At 44.7% G+C, this 13167-nt stretch overlaps 1 protein-coding gene across 14 annotated transcripts in view; it reads left to right on the top strand.

Moving 5' to 3' along the window:
- Positions 1 to 13167, top strand: part of Kdm2b (lysine demethylase 2B) — a 146151-nt gene that overhangs the window by 97602 nt on the left and 35382 nt on the right. The gene's annotated exons all lie outside the window — the stretch shown is intronic.

A 13167-nucleotide genomic window follows, 5' to 3' on the forward strand; every position in this document is an offset into this window, starting at 1 on the left:
CTCTTTTCTTCTTTTCTTTCTCTCTCTCTCTTTCTTTCTTTCTTTCTTTCTTTCTTTCTTTCTTTCTTTCTTTCTTTCTTTCTTTCTTTCTTTTCTTTCTTGTCTTTTTGAGACAGGGTCTCCCTGTAGAACTAACCTGAAACTGACTATGCAGACCAGGCTGACACAACTCACAGAGATCTGCCTGCCTCTGCCTCCCGAGTGCTGGAACTAAAGGTGTATGCCAGCATGCCCAGCTTGACTTTTTTAAAAAATGTTTGTTTATTTTATTAATGTGTATATGTGTGTACTTGTATGTGTTTATACGTACCTCATGCTTTTGGAGGCCAGAAGAGGGTGTCAGATGCCCTGAGACTGGAGGTACAGGCAGTTATGAGTGACCTGATATAGGTGCTGGGAACCAAACCCCCATCATCTGTAAGAGCAATAAGCTTTCCAGTGTACTTACTGAAACTTCTTAAAGACTGAGACTAGTTTGAAGTTGGGATAAGGGAGTGTTCTAGTTTGCTTTCAATTGCGGTGACAAAACACTGACCAATACCAACTTGGGGAGGAAAGGGTTTATTTAACTGGGTCACAGTTCATCACTGAGGGAACCCAAAGTAGGAACTCAGGTCAGAGACCTGAGGCAGGAGCTGAAGCACATGCCATGGAGGAACACTATTTACTGGCTTGCTTCCCTGGCCTGTGCTCAGCCTGCTTTCTTATACAATACAGAACAACCTGCCCAGGAGTGGCACCACTCACAGTGGGCTGGGCTGTCCCACATCACTCAAAAATCAAGAAAATGATCCAAAGACCTGGCCACAGGCTAGTCCAATGGAGGCAATTCTTCAATTGAGGCTTCCTCTACCCAGGTGTGCAAGTTGACAACTAAAGTTATCCAGCACAGGGAGCAAGCTTCTACTTACAAGGCTGTGGCTAAGGTCTGGATAGGCTGAGGATGGTAACCATGGCAATGAAGAGACAAGGCCAAGGAAGCAGGATGGACAAGTCCAGGGTTGATTTGCCACTGGAGCAAAGGGAAGTGTCAGAGATGGAAACTTCCTCTGCTCCATTCCCTTATTAGCTAGCCAGGGCCACAGTAGCAGAGCACCATGGGTTGTGGCTCCAGTGACAATGGTTCATTGTCTTGTTTCTGGAGGCCAGAGGCTCCACCTGGAACTGTCTTCAAAGTTCCCAATGGCTTATCTTCCTTCCATTGCAGCAGAACCATATTCCTCTGTTTTCCACTTCCTTGCCTGCCTCCGTCTTTGGGCACCTGGTCCCCTTCCATAGTCTCGTTTTCCTTTGTATAAATCTCTGCAGTTCAGGCCCAGCCTAGCTCCCCTCTACTCTGTGGCCTTTTCCAACTCATTCTGTATCTGGTAATAGTTCCTTCTCTGCCTCAGTGGTCCTGGGGAGGTAATGGCTTGTCACTGTCCCTAGGCGATCCCAATGGTGAGTGCCCTGCTCATGTTTAGCTCCTGTCGAGATCATGATGTACAGACTAACCCAATTTCTTTTCCTTCTGGGCTTTGATAGTCTACTCTGCATTTTTGTTGACTATGATCAATCTGTCCTAGGGCTACCTATTTTGGATTTTGTTTCGAGACAGGGTCTCACTCTGTAGCATAGGCTCTACTTTCTATGTAGCCCAGACTGGCCTCAAACCTATAGTAATCCTTCTGCCTCCGTCTCCCACGTGCTATTATTTTAGGTGTAATGCCATCAGGCCCGGCCTCCACTAGCATTTTGAGACTAGAGATCTTCTTATTAATTTTCCCCTCATCCATTTTACATCCTGTGATACAAAATGTTCCCAGACACCAAGAGCCAAATTGTTGAATGAATGAACGCAATAGCAAGGTTTTCCAGAAGCTTCTAAAGATAGAGTCATGTCCACTCAGTTTCGTCTCTTTATTCTCTGTCACCTGCTCACCAAATGCTTCCCAGTCCCCTTTGCTGACTTCACCTCTTCCTGGTACTTTGATGTCTCAGTCCTAGCAAGCTGCTAAAAGAATACTAATTGAAAGAGAAGGAAGAAGACTTCCAGTGCTCCCTCAGTCCTTTTGTCCCTCAAAACTGAGGCATTCCCCTTCATCCAGCTGGACTTGGAAAGAGCTTGCTGCCCTGGAATTTGTCAGTCCTTATTTATGTCCTTTAGAACCGTGTTATTCAAACTTTAAGACAGTGCTTAGCTGAAATACCTGTTATCAAAGTCTGAAGCCAAGGATTTCGTTTTTAGTCTGATAACCTGCTCAGCTGTGTTATTTAGTGCCTCAGACATATTCTCAGAAAGCAATTGCGATCTTAAGGCTGGTGCCTTAGGTGAAGCCATGGTAAAGCCTGGCAGATACCTAGTGATCTTTTGCCCATCACACTGTTGGTTTGAGAACAGTGACCAATCCTTGAGACTTTTGTCATTTGATGCCATAAGCAAGTATGCCATTGCTTGTAAGTTTCCCTCCCTTCCTTCTTTCCTTCCTTCCTTCCTTCCTTCCTTCCTTCCTTCCTTCCTTCCTTCCTTCCTTCCTTCCTTCCTCTCTTCTCCCACTCCTCCTCTCTTTTTTTAAAGGTTTATTTTTATGTGTGTGTTTTGCCTGCGTGTATTTAAGTGTACTACGTATGTGCAGTGCCCATGCAAACCAGAAAAGGGCATCAAATCTGCAGGATGGTTGTTAGCCGCCATGTGGTTGCTGGGAACCAAACCCAGATCCTCTGCAAGATCAACAAGTGCTCTTGACTGCTGAGTCATTTCTTCAGCCCCTCCTTCTTCTTTCTAATTTGGCATTGATAGGAAAATGGATATGTTTGGTCACATGATACTTTTATATAACCTGTCCTTCTAATTTAGGATATCTGGGGAAAACAGGGCATGATCGGGTAAATACCAGTGAAACATTTGATTCCCGGTGCTGAGCATACACTGCACCACTGAGCTGCATCCCTTCAAGTATTTTCTCCCTTTGGTTTAATTTCCATTGTATGTCAAGAAAGGGATGGTGTTTCTGATTAGATGCAGGGAATCCTCCTTAGTTACACACTAAGGAAGTAGGTGAGTTGAAAGCAAGAGTGAAACCTGATCTACATCCCTAACCTTTCCACCCACAAATGCAGGTGACAAGTAGGAGGCTCTGAGGAAGGAGGTTCAGAGACATCCTCGCTTATGAAAAGGATGGTTTGTTTGTCTGACACAGCAGTCTTGCTATATAACCCTAGCTGGCCTCAAACTCCTAGCAGTCCTCCTGCCTCAGCTTTCCAAGTGCTGGGATTACAGACCTGTTCCACTACTAACTTATTTCACTTAAGATAAGGTGCCCAAATTTCCTTTTTAAGCTGAATTACATTGTATGTATATGCCACATTTTGTTTACCTATTTATCTAAAGTCACTTGGATTTCTTTTAACATAATATTGTTTCAGGTTCTTCTTTCGATTCTTCTCGGTTTTTACCCAGAAATGGGATTCCCAGTTCATATGGTAATGCTGTTTAACTTTTTGAAGAACTGTCACAACAGTTCCCAGAACAACTGCACTATTTTATATTTCCACCAACAGTGCACCAGGGTTCCAATTTCTCCCCATCCTTACCAATACCTACTTTTTCCTTACTGTTTTGAGACAAGGTCTTCTATGTAGCTCTGCCTATCTTCCTGCCTCTGTCTCCAGAGTGCTGGGATTATAGGCCTACACCACCACACCTACCTACAAAACAACCTTTCCAACAGATTCTTTCTCCTGTGTGACTCCACTGGCCTTCTTTTGTAGTGTTTCTTCAGGGGTTAGGGCTACTCCTTGAATACAGTTTTTCCCACAAAGGCAGTGTGCACACTTAATTTCTTGCTCTTTCAAAATGCCAATTTTTAAGCCTAAGTGATGGCTCAGTGGGTTAAATGTACCTGCAGCCAAGCCTGACAACTTGAGTTCCCTCCCTACTTCGTGCAAAGAGAGAACCAACTCCTACAAGTTGTCCAATGACCTCCACATTATGCACACGTGCCCACACACGAAAAAAAGAAAGAAAGAAAGAAAGAAAGAAAGAAAGAAAGAAAGAAAGAAAGAAAGAAAGAAAGAAAGAAAGAAACTTAAAAAATAAAAGCGATAGGGGCTGGAGAGATGGCTCAGCAGTTAAGAGCACTGACTGCTCTTGAAGAGGGCCCGGGTTTGATTCCCAGCATCCACATGGCAGCTACGAACTGTCCTTAACTCTAGTTCCAGGGAAATCTGAAGCCCTCTTCTGAGGGCATGGCACAGGTGCATTCACATACATGCAGGCAATACACTCAAACACATAAAATTAAAATAATAAAATATCTATATGTGCATATATATATCAGCTAAGATTTGGTATAATAAAAAAAGTGAGATTTTTATATACCTGTCCTATTCAGGGACAGTCTGTAGCCTCTTATTTTCTGCACATTGGTCACTTATACTCCTCTGTGTTAATCACTCTTTTTGAGACAGGAACTCTCTAGCCCCAGCTGTCCTGGAACTCACTATGTAGACCAGGCTGACCTTGAACTCACAGAGATCCACCTGTCTCTGCCTCACCTCCTGAGTACTGGGATTAAAGGCATGCGCCACCAAGCCCGGCAATATTCTTTTTTAAAAAAATAATCATCTCCTTATTCTTTAGAACCAACTATTATCAATACCATCATCATTTTAAACAGTCCTCAGTATCTTATTCCTTCCCTTTTTTGTTGTTGTTTGTTACTGTTTTTTTGTTTTGTTTTGTTTTTAATCTTTTTGAGACAGGGTCTCCCTGTAGCCTGAACTCACTATATAGACCAGACTGGCCTTGAACTCACAGAAAGTGCTAAGATCAAAGACCACCATGCCCAGCCATATTTCTTCTTATATGTATCAAAACTCCACTGAACGAAAAACCTGATGCTGAGCAGCGAGTTCTGTGTTGCTAAAGAGGGTTTATTTTGTACCTGTCTTTACATCTCTGTGCACAGGCTCAGCCAGTTTTTAAAGCTGGGAATAGTGGCTCATGTACCTGTAATCCCAACACATGGGATTACACGTGGGCTGAGGTAGGGTTGCTGTGAGTCCTAGGCCAGTCTGGGCTACAGTGTGAAATCCTGTCTCAAAAACTTAAAAAAAAAAAAAGAATCCATATTTATTTACAGATGTAAAATAAGATTGACAAATAAAGAGGGTCCTGGTAGAAGAGTCTATATTCTCCACTGCCATTCCCAGTAGTCTGAAAGTGCTGACTGAGGCCATCAGCCCCCCATCAAGGCCATCAGCCCACCCACAGTGATGATTTGCAGCTCTTTAAGAGGTAATTCAACTATCTCTTTGGTTTGGTTGGTTTCAAAAGGCCTGCTGTTCCGGGCCTTTCCTACCAGGAACTAAGATCACACTTGAGCTTGACCGAGCCTTGGTGTAATTCCCCACCCTTGGAGAACAAAGAAAGTCTATTCAAAGGCCTGGGAGTGGCTCCTGAAAGGTGTTGGTGGGGCCTAAGCATATCCTCATCCCTGTGTAGTATATAAAAAAAAAACTTTTGCCTCCATTTTGGCCAAGTTAGTCAACCTAGGGAAAAGAAGGCTGATGAAATATGAATACACATATGCATATTGTATGTGGGGGTGGGTGTGTGCATACACGTGTGAGTCCATGTAGCTGAGTATGGAGGCCAGAGTGCTGAGTTCCATTTCTTCCTCATTCTCCAGACACTCTCCACCTTATTTTTTCTTAATTTTTTAATTTGTTTGTTTGTATGTATGTGCTTGCATGCACATATGTATAACACAGTACATATGTGGAGGTCAGAGGACAACTTTCAGGAGTCAGTTCTCTCCTTCTCCCATGTGGGTTCCATGGATAGAACACAAGTTGTCAGGCTTGATGACAAATGCCTTTACCTGCTGAGCCATTTTGCTGGCCCTCCACTTTATTCCTCTGTCTCTGTCTCTCTCTCATTTGGGAAGGATCTCACTATGTAGCACTTTCTTTTTTTCTCTTATTTGGTCAGGATCTCACTAGCACTTAGCTGACCTGGAACTTGCTATGTAGACCAGGCTGGCCTCTATCTCACAGAGGTCCTCTTGCCTCTACCTGCCAAGGGCTGGGATTAAAAGCATACTCCACCAGGCCAGGTATGACAGTGCACGCCTTTTATCCCAGCACTCAGGAGGTAGAGGCAAGTGGATCTTTGTTAGTTTGAGGCCAGCCTGGTCTACAGAGCGAGTTCCAGGCCAGCTGGGGCTACAGGGGAGACCCTGTCTCAAAAATACCCCCTTCAAAAACAACCAACAAAAGTGTACTCCACCACACCTGTTTCCACTTTATTTTCTAGAGACAGGCGGGTCTCTCACTGAACCTGGAGCTTTCATATACATCTAGCCTGGCTGATCAGCAAGCCCCACAGATCCTCCTGCCTCTGCCTTCTCAGTGCCCTTTAATCCTAGCACTATGAGGCAGGGGCAGGTGGATCTCTGTAGGTTGGAGGCCAATAGGGTCTACATAAGCAAGCTCCAGGCCAGCCAGGGCTACATAGTGAGTACCTGTCTCAAAAAGCAAAAACAAAATATTACATCTATCTATCTATCTATCTATCTATCTATCTATCTATCTATCTATCATCTATCTATCTATCTATCTATCTATCTATCATCTATCTATCTCGTGTGTGTGTGTGTATGAAATGGTAGGTAGAGCACTCTGTCACCGAGCTACAGTGCCAACCCTGAGGAAAACCTACTTCTCTGATCCAAGTTACACAAGCATTTATACTTATGGGGCTTGGTAGGGAAATGAATAACTCCAACACTCAAGAACTTGAGGCAGGGTAAAGATGTCTCCTTCCAAACCTGGTAACCTGAGTTTGATCCCCAACTTCTCCCCCCGACCCCCAACCATGATGGAAGAACCAACTCCTTCAAGGTATCATCTGACTGGCACAGGTCCACAGGTCCACATGTATGCAGGTTCCCATGGAGGTCAGAAGAGGGTGCTGAACTCTGGAGCTGGAATTACAGGCAGCTGTTAGCCACCAGGCATGACTGCTAGGAACTGAACTCAGGTCCTTTGGAAGAGCAGCAAATGCCAAAGTAACTTTTTAAGGTCAAGAAAGGCATTTGAAATGGAGTAGATGATAGGAGACCATTTCTCAGATCAGTGCCAGTCATGCTAGATTTGTTAGTATTTAAATATCTTATGCATAGTCACAAATCTTCCAGTGCATGTAAATAGTTATAGGTTGATTTTGGTAATGTAAAGAGATAATTAGGAGAGGAGCCTCCATTTAACAGAGAGCTCTGTCTATTGAGAGTGCCCATATGACAAATATATGTGGTTTTTAAATGCTTGTGGAATGTCTCTCAAGGGAGGAAATAAAAAGCAATTAAATAGCATTAGTAATTTCTTTAACTGAAAACACTGCCACCCTTGGTCTATCATAATGATGTTCTTCAAATCAGATTTAGCCAGGTAATCCTAGACTGCTAACTTGTAATGTGACAAAATTCACAAATTCCTTTTATTTCTCTCATATATATATATGGAATTCACTCTGTAGACCAGGATGGCCTCAAACAGAGATCCCCCTACCTCTGCCTCCCAATTGTTGGGATTGAAGGCATGTGCCACAGTTCCCAGAACCTTTTATTTCTATTATAATTGAAGAATAACTCTCCAAAATGCCTTTTGCTAGTCAGGCATGGTGGTGCAGGCCTATAATCCTAACACACTGGGGAAGCTGAGGCAGAGGACTTTAAGTTTCAGGTTAGCCTGGACAACATAGCAAAATCCTTTTGCTTTTACCATTAACCCAGGCAAGGCCTATCAAAGAGGGACAAATAGTAAAATAACGGTAAAACAACTGAAGCATGTATTCTTTATTGCTTCTTAGCATAAATTATACCTTTTATCTGAACATGACTCCCTGATGCATGCTCTGTCATTTCTGTTCTCTTCTAAGAGGCATGTTCACAAGTGGTGTTCATTGGCTCAGGAGGGTACAAGCAAGTTATTGCCCCAAAAGAATCTGTACTTTCCCTCTCTTGGGCTTGTGGGAAATGGGCACAAGGAAAGGAGCCTCAGGCTGGAGAGGACCTCCTCCCTTAGCTATACCAAGAATCCAGGTGGGAGGTGGACACTTCTCCAGCCTGCCTTCCCTCTACCCATTTCCAGAAGTGGGCAAGTTGAGGACAATATTTGAGAAAGAGTATAAGGGCTCGGAGTGTGGTCAGAGGTAAAGCGCTTGCCTACAGTGAGTAAGGCCCCTGTATTCTATCTTGGAGACATAACAACAATAACAAAAGAGTGGGCAACATGCATTGTTTTTTGTTGTTGTTCACTTGATTTATTTAATTCATTATTCAAAGTAAACCCATAAACACTTGTTGAAGTTTTACTGTGAGTAATTTATTGGATCTCAAAACTATATATAAAGAGATGAGACATTATTGGTTTATAATCCTGGGAGTAGATGGAAATACATGTAACTACAGTGACTGGAATCACTCCATGGTAGTGTGTGCTGTACTTGTGTATGCACAAGTCCCCAGATTCAGCCCCAAAGGCGGGGAAAAACCCATAGAACTGAATCACATAACTGTACTAAAATCAAGGGGCAGTGTAAACTATAAGCAATGTGGTCCCCAAAGTGTCTGTCCATTGGATAATCAGACAAGTCCTTATGAAAAGGGTAAAGGTTTCCAGGCATGGTGGTGCATATTTTAATCTATTTGGGAGGCAGAGCAGGTGGATCTCTGTGAGTTTGAGGCCAGCCTGTTCTACATAGTGAGTTTCAGGCTAGCCAGGACTATATAGTGAGATCCTGCCCCCTCCCGCCCCCAACACATCCTCAAAAGGAAAAAAAAGAATCTGGGGAAAATAGTTCAGTTGGTAGAGTGATGCCTTGCAAGTACAAGATCCTTAGTTTAATTCCCAAAACTTATAAGGGGAGGCAGGGACAGGCAGATCCCTGGGACTCCCTGGCTGACCTGTCAGGCTTCAGGTCAGTTTTGCCTCAAAAGACAATACGGATGGCTCTTGAGAGGAATGACACTCAGGTTGTCTTCTGACTTCCTTGTACACCTGCTCCCACTCCATGCACACACACATACAGGCACTAAAAAGATACAGATATAGAATAGTGGATTTACTATAAATGATAGTTTTTATGTGGTACTGGGGATTGAACCTGGGGCTTCCAAATTAAAGCCTTAGCTCTTTTATGTATGCTTTTAATTTTAATACAGGTTCTTGCTAAGTTGCCCAAATTTGCCTTGAACTAGTCAAGGCTGACTAGTTCCTGCCTTAGTCTCCCAAATAGCTGGGATCCCAGGCCTAGGCCACCAGGCTCAACTTAAATGACTTTTTTTTTTTTTTTTTTACCTTTTTGAGACAAGGTTTCCCTATAGCCCCAGCTGGCCTGGAACTCACTATGTAGACCAGGCTGGCCTCGAACTTACAGAGATCCACCTGCCTCAGCCTCCTGAGTTCTGGGATTAAAGGCATGTGCCACCACGCCCCGCTTAAATGACATATTTTGTGTGTACCTTTCTGTAGCTTGCTTTATGGCACACTTAGACTACAGGTCTTGTCCTGCATTGTATTCTGTGTTGTAGATATGCTGTCATTCACACACAGTCACCTCCCCTTTTGGGGTATCGAATTACTGTCTCTCTTCCCTCTTTTCATTTTACCATATTGCCTGTTCCCCTCCCTGGTATGAGGCTAAATCTGGGTAGAACCAGGTATCATTCCTGAGGTCTCGGGATCCAATAGGCACTTCAGAAAGTTCAATGACACCCAAAGAAAAAGCAGGAAAGTGGGTGGTGCCTGTGACCAGGGAGGACTTGGCATCTGTGTGTTTTATTTCCTCACCACATGATGAAAGTTCTGGATCATCTTGGCTCAGGGCAAGCAAGCACCAACTGCCTGGGTGGCATCAGTCTAGAGTGCTTTCTAAGAACATGAGGAAGTTCTGGCTGTGTGGAGCAGCGAGAGTGTTCAGTTCTTCACATCACTCACATTGAAGCCAAGATGATGTAAGGAATAGCCAAAGGCACAGTGTAGGCAATACAATTTAAGGTAGCAATTCTACTGGGCAAGGGATGTCGTTTTTTTACCTTATTATATAGTCTGGAACCCTATCAACACAAAACAGGTTGGATAATTGCACCAGTTAGCTAAAGGAAACTTGGTTGAGGGAGACAGAGGAGGGAGGTTCCTTGTATATATCAGAAGGGGATTTTAAGAGGTCTTGGGATAGTGGCTAGTGGGCATCTTCTTATTGTATGGAGAGAACCCAGCACAAGAATTACCTGGTTTCACAGTCAACCCTAGAGAGATCATACAGCAGATTGGCTATCCAAACCACACCTGCCCTCCTTGGCATTGGATTTGAACTGAGAATGTAGTTTATAAAATCTAGTAAGACTGGTTTGTAATGGTGCACACCTATAATTCCAGCACTTGGGGGGGGGGGCTGAGACAGCAGGATTATTATGAGTTTGAGACCACCCAGGGCTAGAAAGCAAGCACTAGGTTAGGCAAGGGTACATAACATGACTCCATCTCAAAACAAAGCCAGACAAAAGCCTAGTAAGAGGTTTTGTGTTTTTGTTTTTTCCTTCACTGCTTAAGTCAGTGTATCATTTGGATTGTGACTACCAGTCTCTTTCTCTCTCTTCTCTCTCTCCTCTCCTCCTCCTCCTCTCTCCCCCCCACCCACCTCCTTGAAACAGGATCTCACTGTATGGCCCTGGCTGGACTATGTAGACCAGGATGACCTTGAACTCGCAGAGAGCCGCCTGCCTCTGCCTCCTGAGTACTGGGATCATGGGCATATGCCCACACCTTATTTGGCATCCTCCTTATTTGGCCAAGATTAGATTTGGGTCCTTTCACTTCTTAGCAGAAGCTGATCTCAGTTTCCTTATCTGTAAAATGGGTGAACAGTGGGGCCTGTTCTATGATCTTAAATGAAATCATTATCATAGCAGACTCATCATCCAGACTGTTGCCTGGAACCCTGCATGGGGGCTCTTTCTGGATGATAATAAGGGATTCTGGGCTTGAAAACTGTTCTCTAATTCTCTTTATGCCTCCATTTACTCACCTGTATAGAAGGTCTCCTTCCAGCTCTGAACTGCTGTCATGAAAGGAATGATTTTTGTGTTCACTGCAGGTCAGTTGTCAGCACTTTCTCTTTGTTGAGCCATGATAATTGAGAACTGTCATTTTACTTCTTTAAATATAAAAGTGAGCTTTTGAGAGTTCTCAAAGAAAATCAGCTCAAAGACAGTTCTATTAAAGACTTGTGCTCCTGATTTTCTTTTCTTTCTTTTTTTTTTTTTTTTTTTTTTTGAGATAGGGTCTTCCTGTAGCTGCAGCTGGCCTGGAACTTTCTCTCTCTATAGACCACGCTGGACTTGATCTCACAGAGATCAACCTACCTCTGCCTCCCAAGTCCTGGATTAAAGTTGTGCCCTACCATGCCCAGCTGTACTGCTGATTCTTAACAGGAGAGATCTGGGGGCGGGGGCGGCTACTTCTAGAATTCTCTTGGTATGTTGTGTCTTTTGGGTGTCTCTCTGCTCTTGCAGGTTTGACTAATCACAGAGAAAGAACTAGCATTAACTTTATTTTTTCCCCTTCTGGGGATGAAAGACCTGGTTCGTGCATCCTAGGCAAGTACTGTACAAGTAAGCTGCAGGATAGCCCCATGGTTAGTATTTTATCCCCCACTTTGTAATTTCTTCACCTGGCTTTGTCCTGGGTGGTGTGTTCCCTAAGAGCTCAGGCGTGAACAGACTTCAGTCCTTACAAGGTAGCATTTTAAAAGCTGGTAGCTTTGTGGGTAGAGGGAAGTATGTGTAGGTTCTTCTTTTACTGCTGTTTTTGTTGTAACCTTGAGTGGACTGTGAGAAATTGAAGCAGGAAACTCAGCAAAGATATGTTTCAGTCCAGAAAGTCCTTTGGGAGTTTTTCCATGGTATCAGTGAGTGTGTAAATTTCAGGCAAACTTTAAAAGCCACTCAGTAAGACTGACATCCCTGCTTATTCACTCCTGCTGGCTCTCCTAGAAGCCTCCTGAGCTTTATTTATAAGGTCTCCACCACATATCCTGCCTTCATTAAAAGCCCCAGGCCACCACCAGCCTGTCAGTCCCTCTTGTTCCCTCTGTGGATATCCCTGGCAACTTGGACATCTGACTTCACCACTATTGGGACTTATTCTTGGGAAGGCCTCTGATCTATCACAGGTCACCCATCCTCTCAGTAAATCTGTCCCATTTTATAGATAGAACTACTGAGCAGGTGCAGGTATGCACAGTGCCACCTTGGATAGATGCACTAGCACGTGTGCCAACTGTCCAGCTAAGTTATAGTAGTTTTGATAGCGAGTTTTAATAACCTTGATTATTACATTTGGGCTAAAGGTCATGAGCTCCTGTTTCAGATCAAGGGTGGCTGACATAAATGCCCATAGATTTTCTATTGGAATGAGGGTCAATCTGGATTTCTAGCAACGATTTTCTGCAGAAATTGTAAGGAACCTTGACTGCTGAAGAATTCAGAAAGCCACACCTTCCTGGCCAGTGTAGGGGAGCTGCCAATCGCTTAGGATCAAGCTCTGAGGTGCTCTCCTGGACACCACAGGGAAGGGATGGTTCTCTCCAAGAGGGTGGGGCGCCCACCTGGGGCAGAGTCTGGGGCATTCTCTCTGACAGCTCCTAGTCAGCTGCTCTGGTTTGACGCTGAATTTCGACCGAGAAAGGCAAAGTAGAGAGCTGAGAAGACAGCTTCTAGCCAGTGACCCAGGCCAGCCAGGGAAACCGGTCCCCCAGACCTTACTCAGGCCCACAGGCCTGCAGGCTCTGGGTACTGCGCTCTCGGACTCGCAGTCTTCAGGTCCCGATCTCCGAGCATACGCAGATCCCACAGCCGGTGTGCTTGCTGCAGCAGGCCTAAGGACGTGGGCCGGAGTCAGGTGTAGCGGGTCCCCCAGCGGTTCGTGCAGCCCGGGGCTCCCTCGAGACGCCCCGATGGACCACACAAAAGACCCCACCCCAGGCCGGGCGTGCATTTCCTGTCGCAACGGCTACGGCGCCGTGCAAGACACCCATGTGCATCCCGCGGCGCGCAGACCGCGGCGGGCGGGGCGCGGGGCACGCCCCCACGCAGCCCGAGTCCCCGCGCGCTGGCCGCGAGG

This window comes from Nannospalax galili, unplaced genomic scaffold, assembly GCF_000622305.1.
Source record: "Nannospalax galili isolate Female #2095 unplaced genomic scaffold, S.galili_v1.0 scaffold218, whole genome shotgun sequence".
Classification (NCBI taxonomy): domain Eukaryota; kingdom Metazoa; phylum Chordata; class Mammalia; order Rodentia; family Spalacidae; genus Nannospalax; species Nannospalax galili.